Source organism: Capricornis sumatraensis, chromosome 16 (genome assembly GCF_032405125.1).
Source record: "Capricornis sumatraensis isolate serow.1 chromosome 16, serow.2, whole genome shotgun sequence".
In the NCBI taxonomy this organism is placed as follows: domain Eukaryota; kingdom Metazoa; phylum Chordata; class Mammalia; order Artiodactyla; family Bovidae; genus Capricornis; species Capricornis sumatraensis.
In genome coordinates this window covers 82,115,026-82,126,066 of record NC_091084.1, presented here as the reverse complement: position 1 = coordinate 82,126,066, position 11,041 = coordinate 82,115,026, and positions in this window count along the sequence as shown.

Sequence of the window (11,041 nt, the reverse complement as noted above, 5' to 3'; positions counted from 1 at the left end):
CCACTGGGAAGTGGGGGCAGGGCAGGGACGCGCGGGAGGCACGGGCTGCAGTGCTTTGTAAGAATCGGGCAGGAACACCCCACGCGCAACCAGAACGAGCTAACTGGGGCTAGCTAACCAGACTGTGGGATAGCTACCATGCGAAAAGCTCGAACATAAGACACCGCCAGGACCGTGCACAGAACAAAGGATGGAGCGGAAAAAGCTGGCTGCAGACCATCCCCCACCGGGGACAGGCAGCCAGAGCCGTAAGGGCTGGAAAGGGGCAATTGCAGACCCAGAGAGACTTTACTTACCTAACTGCAAGCAGGCTTCTTTGCTAAGACTTCTGGGGGTGCTGGACAGTCACAGTCTGCCTCACGGGGGGTGCCAGCGGTCCACCCAGAAAACTGAGCAGCAGCGGCAGAAAAGGCGACAAGTCACAGCGATCGCGCTCACCAAACTCCTGAGCTACTCGGACCCGGGAAGGGCACAAAACGCAGTCCCAACTGAATTTGTGCCTCTGAGGGCTACCTGAGCGCCGAACCTGAGCGGCTTAGACCAGGGAAGTGCACGCAGCCTAGGGCCGGCCTCAGACGGTTCCCGGCTGAGCATCGTAGAACCAGAGCGGTTTGTACACCGCGAGAAGGGACAGGTACAGCAGGGCTGAGACACTGTGTGCACACGACAGCACTATTTGTTTGCAGCATCCCCCCTCCCCACAGCGCGACTGAACTAGTGAGCCTAAAAAAACCAGCATAAAGAAGAAGTTAAACAGAGGGACCCGCCTTGGAAGTGACCCCACAATGCCCACAACATCAGAGAAGGGCCAGATATATTTTTACTATTTTTAAAATCATTCCTTTTTTTTCCTTTTTTTTCTTTTTCTGACTTTTTTTTTAATAGTTAAGTCTTCTATTTCTCCTCTAATTTTTATTTCTATAACCTATTATTAATATTTAAAAAAAAGACTTTTTTTTTTTTTTAAGGCAAACAGCATATATAGTCTCTGGGTGGTTATTGTTGTTTTTTTTTTTTTTTTTAATAATTCTTATGGCTTTTTTTTTCTTTTTTCCTTTTTCCTTCTGCTTATTTTCTTTAATATTGTATTTTTGAAAATCCAACCTCTTCTCTAGATTTTTAATCTTTGCTCTTCGGTTTTTGTTGTCAATTTTGTACATTTAAAAACCCAAACTTCACTACCCAATTTTACCTGAGAGCGAAATTACAGGCTTGACCACTCTCTCCTCCTTTGGACCCTCCTTTTTCTCCACCAGGTGGCCTCTGTCTCTTTTCTCCCCCATCTCTTCTCTATCCAACTCTGTGAATCTCTGTGTGTTCCAGACGGTGGAGAACACCTAAGGAACTGGTTACTGGTAGGATTTGTCTCTCTCCTTCTCATTCCTCTCTCTTATCCTCCTGGCCACCTCTGTCTACTTCCTCCCTCTCCTCTTCCCTGTATAACTCTGTAAATACCTCTGAGCGGGCCAGACTATGGAGCGCACATAAGGAAGTGACTACTGGCTAGCTTTCTCTCTCCTCTTTTGATCTCACCACATCTCATTCCAGTCACCTCTAACTACCCCCTCCCTCTTCTCTTCTCCTTGTAACTCAGTGAACTTCTCTGGGTGTCCCTCAATGTGGAGAAACTTTTCATCTTTAACCTAGATGTTTTATCATTGGCGCTATATAGATGGAGAAGTGTAGAGGCTACTGTAAAAATAAAACTGAAAACCAGAAGCAGGAGGCTTAAGTCCAAAGCCTGAAAACATCAGAGAACTCCTGAATTCAGGGAACATTAAGCAACAGGAGCTCATCAAATGCCTCCATACCTACACTGAAACCAAGCTCCACCAAAGGACCAAGAAGTTCCAGAACAAGACATACCACACAAATTCTCCAGCAACACAGGAACACACTCCCGAACTTCAATATACAGGCAACTCAAAGTTACTCCAAAACCTTTGACGTCTCATAACCCATTATTGATCACTCCACTGCACTCCAGAGAGAAGAAATCCAGCTCCACCCACCAAAATTCCAACACAAGCCTCCCTAACCAGGAAACCTAGACAAGCCACTGATACAACCCCACCCACAGTGAGGAAGCTCCATAATAAAGAGAAATCCACAAATTACCAGAATATAAAAAGGCCACCCCAAACGCAGCAATATAATCAAGATGAAGAGACAGAGGAATACTCAGCAGGTAAAGGAACAGGAGGGTTGCCCACCAAACCAAACAAAACAGGAAGAGGTAGGGAATCTACCTGAGAAAGAATTCTGAATATTGATAGTGAAAATGATCCAAAATCTTGAAATAAAAATGGAATCACAGATAAATAGCCTGGAGACAAGGATTGAGAAGATGCAAGAAAGGTTTAACAAGGACCTAGAAGAAATAAAAAGGAGTCAATATATAATGAATAACACAATAAATGAGATCAGAAACACTCTGGAAGCAAAAAATAGCAGAATAACGGAGGCAGAAGATAGGATTAGTGAAATAGAAGATAGAATGGTAAAAATAAATGAATCAGAGAGGAAACAAGAAAAACGAATTAAAAGAAATGAGGACAATCTCAGAAACCTCCAGGACGATATGAAACGCTCCAACATTCGTATTATAAGAGTTGCAGAAGAAGAAGACAAAAAGAAAGACCATGAGAAAATCCTTGAGGAGATAATAGTTGAAAACTTCCCTAAAATGGGGAAGGAAATAATCACCCAAGTCCAAGAAACATGGAGAGTTCCAAATAGGATAAACCCAAGGCGAAACACCCCAAGACACATATTAATCAAATTAACAAAGATCAAACACAAAGAACAAATATTAAAAGCAGCAAGGGAAAAACAACAAATAACACACAAGGGGATTCCCATAAGGATAACAGCTGATCTTTCAATAGAAACTCTTCAGGCCAGGAGGGAATGGCAAGACATACTTAAAGTGATGAAAGAAAATAACCTACAGCCCAGATTACTGTACCCAGCAAAGATCTCATTCAAATATGAAGGAGAAATCAAAACCTTTACAGACAAGCAAAAGCTGAGAGAATTCAGCACCACCAAACCAGCTCTCCAACAAATTCTAAAGCATATTCTCTAGACAGGAAACACAAAAAGGGTGTATAAACCTGAACCCAAAACAATAAAGTAAATGGTAACAGGATCATTCTTATCAATAATTACCTTAAACGTAAATGGGTTGAATGCCCCAACCAAAAGACAAAGACTGGCCAAATGGATACAAAAAACAAGACCCCTCTATATGCTGCTTACAAGAGACCCACCTCAAAACAAGGGACACATACTGACTGAAAGTGAAGGGCTGGAAAAAGATATACCATGCAAATAGAGACCAAAAGAAAGCAGGAGTGGCAATACTCATCTCCGATAAAATAGACTTTAAAACAAAGGCTGTGAAAAGAGACAGAGAAGGCCACTACATAATGATCAAAGGATCAATCCAAGAAGAAGATATAACAATTATAAATATATATGCACCCAATATAGGAGCACCGCAATATGTAAGACAAATGCTAACAAGTATGAAAGGGGAAATCAACAATAACACAATAATAGTGGGAGACTTCAATACCCCACTCACACCTATGGACAGATCAACTAAACAGAAAATCAACAAAGAAACGCAAACTTTAAATGATACATTAGACCAGTTAGACCTAATTGATATCTACAGGACATTTCACCCCAAAACAATGAATTTCACCTTTTTCTCAAGTGCTCATGGAACATTCTCCAGGATAGATCACATCCTGGGCCATAAATTTAAACTAGATAAATTCAAAAAGAATGAAATCATTCCAAGCATCTTTTCTGACCATAATGCATTGATTAGATCTCAATTACAGGAGAAAAACTATTAAAAATTCCAACATATGGAGGTTGAACAACACACTTCTGAATAACCAACAAATCACAGAAGAAATCAAAAAAGAAATCAAAAGATGCATAGAAACTAATGAAAATGAAAACACAACAACCCAAAACCTGTGGGACACTATAAAAGCAGTGCTAAGAGGAAAGTTCATAGCAATACAGGCATACCTCAAGAAACAAGAAAAAAGTCAAATAAATAACCTAACTCTACACCTAAAGCAACTAGAAAAGGAAGAATTGGAGAACCCCAGAGTTAGTAGAAGGAAAGAAATCTTAAAAATTAGGGCAGAAATAAATGCAAAAGAAACAAAAGAGACCATAGCAAAAATCCACAAAGCCAAAAGCTGGTTCTTTGAAAGGATAAATAAAATTGACACACCATTAGCCAGACTCATCAAGAAGCAAAGAGAGAAAAATCAAAGCAATAAAATTAGAAATGAAAATGGAGAGATCACAACAGACAACACAGAAATACAAAGGATCATAAGAGACTACTATCAGCAGTTATATGCCAATAAAATGGACAACGTGGAAGAAATGGACAAATTCTTAGAAAAGTACATTTTTCCAAAACTGAACCAGGAAGAAATAGAAAATCTTAACAGACCCATCACAAGCATGGAAATTGAAACTGTAATCAGAAATCTTCCAGCAAACAAAAGCCCAGGTCCAGACGGCTTCACAGCTGAATTCTACCAAAAATTTCGAGAAGAGCTAACACCTATCCTCCTCAAACTCTTCCAGAAAATTGCAGAGGAAGATAAACTTCCAAACTCATTCTATGAGGCCACCATCACCCTAATACCAAAACCTGACAAAGATGTCACAAAAAAAGAAAACTACAGGCCAATATCACTGGTGAACATAGATGCAAAAATCCTCAACAAAATTCTAGCAATCAGAATCCAACAACACATTAAAAAGATTATGCACCATGACCAAGTGGGCTTTATCCCAGGGATGCAAGGATTCTCCAATATCCGCAAATCAATCAATGAAATTCACCACATTAACAAATTGAAAAATAAAAGCCATATGATTATCTCAATAGATGCAGAGAAGGCCTTTGACAAAATTCAACATCCATTTATGATAAAAACTCTCCAGAAAGCAGGAATAGAAGGAACATACCTCAACATAATAAAAGCTATATATGACAAACCCACACCAAACATTATCCTCAATGGTGAAAAATGGAAAGCATTTCCCCTAAAGTCAGGAACAAGACAAGGGTGCCCACTTTCACCGCTACTATTCAACATAGTTTTGGAAGTTTTGGCCACAGCAATAAGAGCAGAAAAAGAAATAAGAGGAATCCAAATTGGAAAAGAAGAAGTAAAACTCTCACTGTTTGCAGATGACATGAGCCTCTACATAGAAAACCCTAAAGACTCCACCAGAAAATTACTAGAGCTAATCAATGAATATAGTAAAGTTGCAGGATATAAAATCAACACACAGAAATCCCTTGCATTCCTATACACTAATAATGAGAAAGTAGAAAAAGAAATTAAGGAAACAATTCCATTCACCATTGCAACGAAAAGAATAAAATACTTAGGAATATATCTACCTAAAGAAACTGAAGACCTATACATAGAAAACTCTAAAACACTGGTGAAAGAAATCAAAGAGGACACTAATAGATGGAGAAATATACCATGTTCATGGATTGGAAGAATCAATATAGTGAAAATGAGTATACTACCCAAAGCAGTTTACAAATTCAGTGCAATCCCTATTAAGCTACCAGCTATATTTTTCACAGAACTAGAACAAATAATTTCAAGATTTGTATGGAAATACAAAAAAACCTCGAATAACCAAAGCAATCTTGAGAAAGAAGAATGGAACTGGAGGAATCAACTTGCCTGACTTCAGGCTCTACTACAAAGCCACAGTTATCAAGACAGTATGGTACTGGCACAAAGACAGACATATAGATCAATGGAACAAAATAGAAAGCCCAGAGATAAATCCACACACCTATGGACAGCTTATCTTTGACAAAGGAGGCAAGAATATACAATGGAGTAAAGACAATCTCTTTAACAAGTGGTGCTGGGAAAACTGGTCAACCACTTGTAAAAGAATGAAACTAGATCACTTTCTAACACCATACACAAAAATAAACTCAAAATGGATTAAAGATCTAAATGTAAGACCAGAAACTATAAAACTCCTAGAGGAGAACATAGGCAAAACACTCTCTGACATAAATCACAGCAGGATCCTCTATGATCCACCTCCCAGAATACTGGAAATAAAAGCAAAAATAAACAAGTGGGATCTAATTAAAATTAAAAGCTTCTGCACAACAAAGGAAAATACAAGCAAAGTGAAAAGGCAGCCTTCTGAATGGGAGAAAATAATAGCAAATGAAGCAACTGACAAACAACTAATCTCAAAAATATGCAAGCAACTTATGCAGCTCAATTCCAGTAAAATAAACGACCCAATCAAAAAATGGGCCAAAGAACTAAATAGACATTTCTCCTAAGAAGACATACGGATGGCTAACAAACACATGAAAAGATGCTCAATATCACTCATTATCAGAGAAATGCAAATCAAAACCACAATGAGGTACCACTTCACACTAGTCAGAATGTCTGCGATCCAAAAATCTGCAAGCAATAAATGCTGGAGAGGGTGTGGAGAAAAGGGAACCCTCCTACACTGTTGGTGGGAATGCAAACTAGTACAGCCACTTTGGAGAACAGTGTGGAGATTCCTTAAAAAACTGGAAATAGAACTGCCTTATGACCCAGCAATCCCACTGCTGGGCATACACACTGAGAAAACCAGAATTGAAAGAGACACATGTACCCCAGTGTTCATCGCAGCACTGTTTATAATAGCCAGGACATGGAAACAACCTAGATGTCCATCAGCAGATGAATGGATAAGAAAGCTGTGGTACATATACACAATGGAGTATTACTCAGTTGTTAAAAAGAATACATTTGAATCCATTCTAATGAGATGGATGAAACTGGAGCCGATTATACAGAGTGAAGTAAGTCAGAAAGAAAAACACCAATACAGTATACTAACACATATATATGGAATTTAGAAAGATGGCAATGATGACCCTGTATGCAAGACAGCAAAAAAGACACAGATGTGTATAATGGACTTTTGGACTCAGAGGGAGAGGGAGAGGGTGGGATGATTTGGGAGAATGGCATTCTATCATGTATACTATCATGTAAGAATCGAATCGCCAGTCTATGTTCAACGCAGGATACATCATGCTTGGGGCTGGTGCACGGTGATGACCCAGAGAGACGTTATGGGGAGGGAGGTGGGTGGGGGGGTTCATGTTTGGGAATGCATGTACACCCGTGGCGGATTCATGTCAATGTATGGCAAAACCAATACAGTATTGTAAAGTAAAATAAAGGAAAAAAAAATTATTACAAAAAAAAATAAACTTCATGTTGTTCAGAAGACATTTTTGACCAAAGTGCCAAAGAAGACAACAAACAAACAAACAAAAATAGTCATATTCACAGTGTTAGTCGCTCAGTCATGTCCAGCTCTTTGAGATCCTGTGGACTGGAACCCTCCAGGCTCCTCTGTCCATGGGAGTCTCCAGGCAAGAATACTGGAGTGGGTTGCCATTTCCTTCTGTAGGGGATCTTCCTGACCCAGGTATTGAACCTGGGTATTCATTGCTGGTGGATTCTTTACCATCTGAGCCACCAGGGAAGCCCATATGCCTTAAATACACCGAAACTAATCTCATGAAACCCTTCATACTGTTTCGTACTAGTCAGTTCAAGCATTCCAGACTCTCAGAACATTTGCCATCTCTCTATTCTAATCTCTGTAAGGCTCCACTCTCCCTCCCATCTTTCTCCAGCTCCAAAACACCTTCCACCGAGGCTGCTGTAATGTAAGGTCAACTGTCAGTAGCCTCTATGAAACCCGCACCTCTTCTGTGAACAGCCTGCGTCCCCTTTGCGCTCCCAGCTGTCCCCTGAGGGCATTGCTTCCCTTCCAGCGCCTTTAAATGGGAAGTGACTTTTCCTCCATGGCCCTCCAGCCATTGGTCAGGAGGTGGGGTAGTCATCCTTCTGTCCTCTGTTGTTGCTTTCTCACCATTCTCTCTAGTGATTCCCTAAAATTTTCTAGTTTTGAATCTCATGGAATCAGCTTGCATAACCCATGATCCTCTCTGTTGCTTTCATCTACCCATCCCAAGTGTGTTACCCCTCATTTCTCAGGGATTTTAGGTCCTGGTTTATGGACACTTGCCCTAGGACATTCACTGTTTTAATTCTTGGTGATTCCAACAAATGTGTGAAGGGTATATCTAACAGCTGGCCTCTCAGGTCCTTGAAACTATCTTTTTTCAATAATCTTTTTTCTCCATCTTCCTTCAACTACCTATTTGTGGTCACATGCAAAACCTTGTCATTACTGGTAAGGACACACTTCCACAATCATGACTTTGTATTTTCCATTCTTTAGCAGCTACTTCCTTTTCAGCTCATTTCTCGAAGATCCCAGACTCTAATATCATGGCAGCCCTGCCAGGCCCTCCAGACCCTCACCTTTGCCCTCTCCTACATCCACTTTCCGGAGAAGGCAATGGCACCCCACTCCAGTACTCTTGCCTGGAAAATCCCATGGATGGAGGAGCCTGGTGGGCTGCAGTCCACAGGGTCGCTGGGAGTCGGACACGACTGAGTGACTTCACTTTCACTTTTCACTTTCATGCATTGGAGAAGGAAATGGCAACCCACTCCACTGTTCTTGCCTGGAGAATCCCAGCGACAGGGGAGCCTGTGGGGCTGCCGTCTATGAGGTCACAGAGTCGGACACGACTGAAGCGACCTAGCAGCAGCAGCAGCAGCAGCAGCAGCAGCAACACCCACTTTGGGCTTCCCTCATAGCTCAGCTGGTAAAGAATCCGCCTGCACTGCAGGAGACCCTGGTTCAATCCCTGGGTCGGGAAGATCCCCTGGCGAAGGGACGCTGCTATCTGCTCCAGTGTTCTTGGGCTTCCCTTGTGGCTCAGCTGGTAAGGAATCTTTCTGCACTACAGGAGACCCGGGGTCAATCCCTGGGTTGGGAAGATCCCTTGGAGAAGGGAAAAGCTACCCGCTCCAGTATTCTGGCCTGGAGAATTCCAGGGAGTATAGTCCATGGGGTCGCAAAGAGTCGGACACGACAGAGCGCCTTTCACTTTCACATCTGCTCTCACATCCCATTGCTTCCTACTCATAAGCATAAGTTATGATCACTCCCCGTCATCTGCCGTCAACCATCTCACCCCTTTCCACACCATTTTCACACTCAATGGGCAAAACTGCAAGCCTGATGGAAGGCCACCCTCCTCCTATCCTGAGCCTAGACGTACAGCTGAATGTGGCTGGGAAGCCACACATTCACACTGAATAGTCTTATTTCAAATTCATGACCACACACCTTCAAGTGAGTTCTTACGACTGCCAGGCAATCATATTACCCTTCTTTCATTCACTCATTCATACATTCATGTAATACCTACTTAGATAGCTGTTTCATAACTCCTTTCTCCTCAGACCCACACCTCTTCCCCCTATTCCCTCTTGGGAAATGACCTTACTTCTGAGCCCACTAAAAAAATTTAAACTCTCAGAAGAGAACTACCATCGACTGCTTCTGCCACAAATCCCTACTTTTCATTCATGAAATGTCCATTCTCTGGATACCACTGATGAACAAGCCATTCAGTTGTCTGGAGCCAGTCCACTCCTTGGATGTTATATTTTACTCCATTTGTCTAACTAAGCATATTGCTTCAAGAAGTTTTACGTCTTTCTTCTGCGTCATTTTTTCTCCTCTACTGGATATTCCTATCAGCATAGTTACGTGATGTATTCTTCTGATTGTAAAAAATAAAACCTTCTCTTGATACCCATTCTTTCTTCCAGTTACTTCCCCAATTTTTTTTTTGTTCTCTTTGAAAAAAAATTCACTGAAAATATGGTCCACACACACTCTCCCCAATCCCTCTCCTGAACCTTATCTACTTGGGTTTTACTGCTATGGTTTCACTGAAAGTCTTTTGTCAGGATCATGCAATCTCTGTGTTATTAAATCCAATGATCCATTTTTGCATTTCATCTTAATCTCTTAACAACTCCTGACATGATGGACATCCTGGGATGACTTTTTTTCATTTGGCTTTCAGGACAACATACTATCTTGGTTTTCCTCCAACCTCACTGGATATTCCTATTTGTTTATTGTTTCACTTTATTTTATTATTACTTTTTAATTGAAGTATAATTGATTGACAATACTATGTTGGTTACATGCACAAGACTGTTTTTACTCAGTCGCCCAGTCAAGTCCGACTCTTTGCAACCACATGAACTGCAGCACACCAGGCCTCCCTGTCCACCACCAACTCCCAGAGCTTGCTCAAACTCATGTGCATTGAGTCGGTGATGCCATCCAGCCATCTCATCCTCTGTCATCCTGTTCTCCTCCTGCCCTCACTCTTTCCCAGCATCAGGGTCTTTTCCAATATGCACAAAATAGTGATTTGATATTTCTCTTGAGTTATAAAATGGTCACCACAACAAGTCTAGTTACCATCTGTCACCATACAGAATTTTTACATTTTGACTATATTCCCCATGCTGCACATTACTAGACTCACTTTTTTTTTTTCGCAACTGGCAGTTTGTACTTCTTAATCTCCCTCATCTACTTCACTCATTCTCCACCCGTCTCCCAACTCTGGCAAACCGCCAGAGTTCCCTGCATCTGTGATTCTGTTTCTGTGTTTTTATGTTTGTTCATTCATTTAGTTTTTTAGATTTCACAAATAAGTAAAATCATACAATATTTGTCTTTCTCTTTCTGACTTATTCCACTTAGCATAATACCTTGTAGGTTCATCCATGCTTTCGCAGATGGTGAGAATTCACTCTTTTCTTGTGGCTGGTTTATATATATATGTGTATATATATATATATATATATATATATATATATATATATATATATGCCACATTTTCTTTATCCATTCATCTATTGATAGACACTTAGGTTGCTTCCATATATTGTTGTTCAGTCGCTCAGTCGTGTCCAACTCTTTGCAACCCCATGGACTGTAGCTCGCCAGGTTTCACTGTCCTTCACCATCTCCCAGAGCT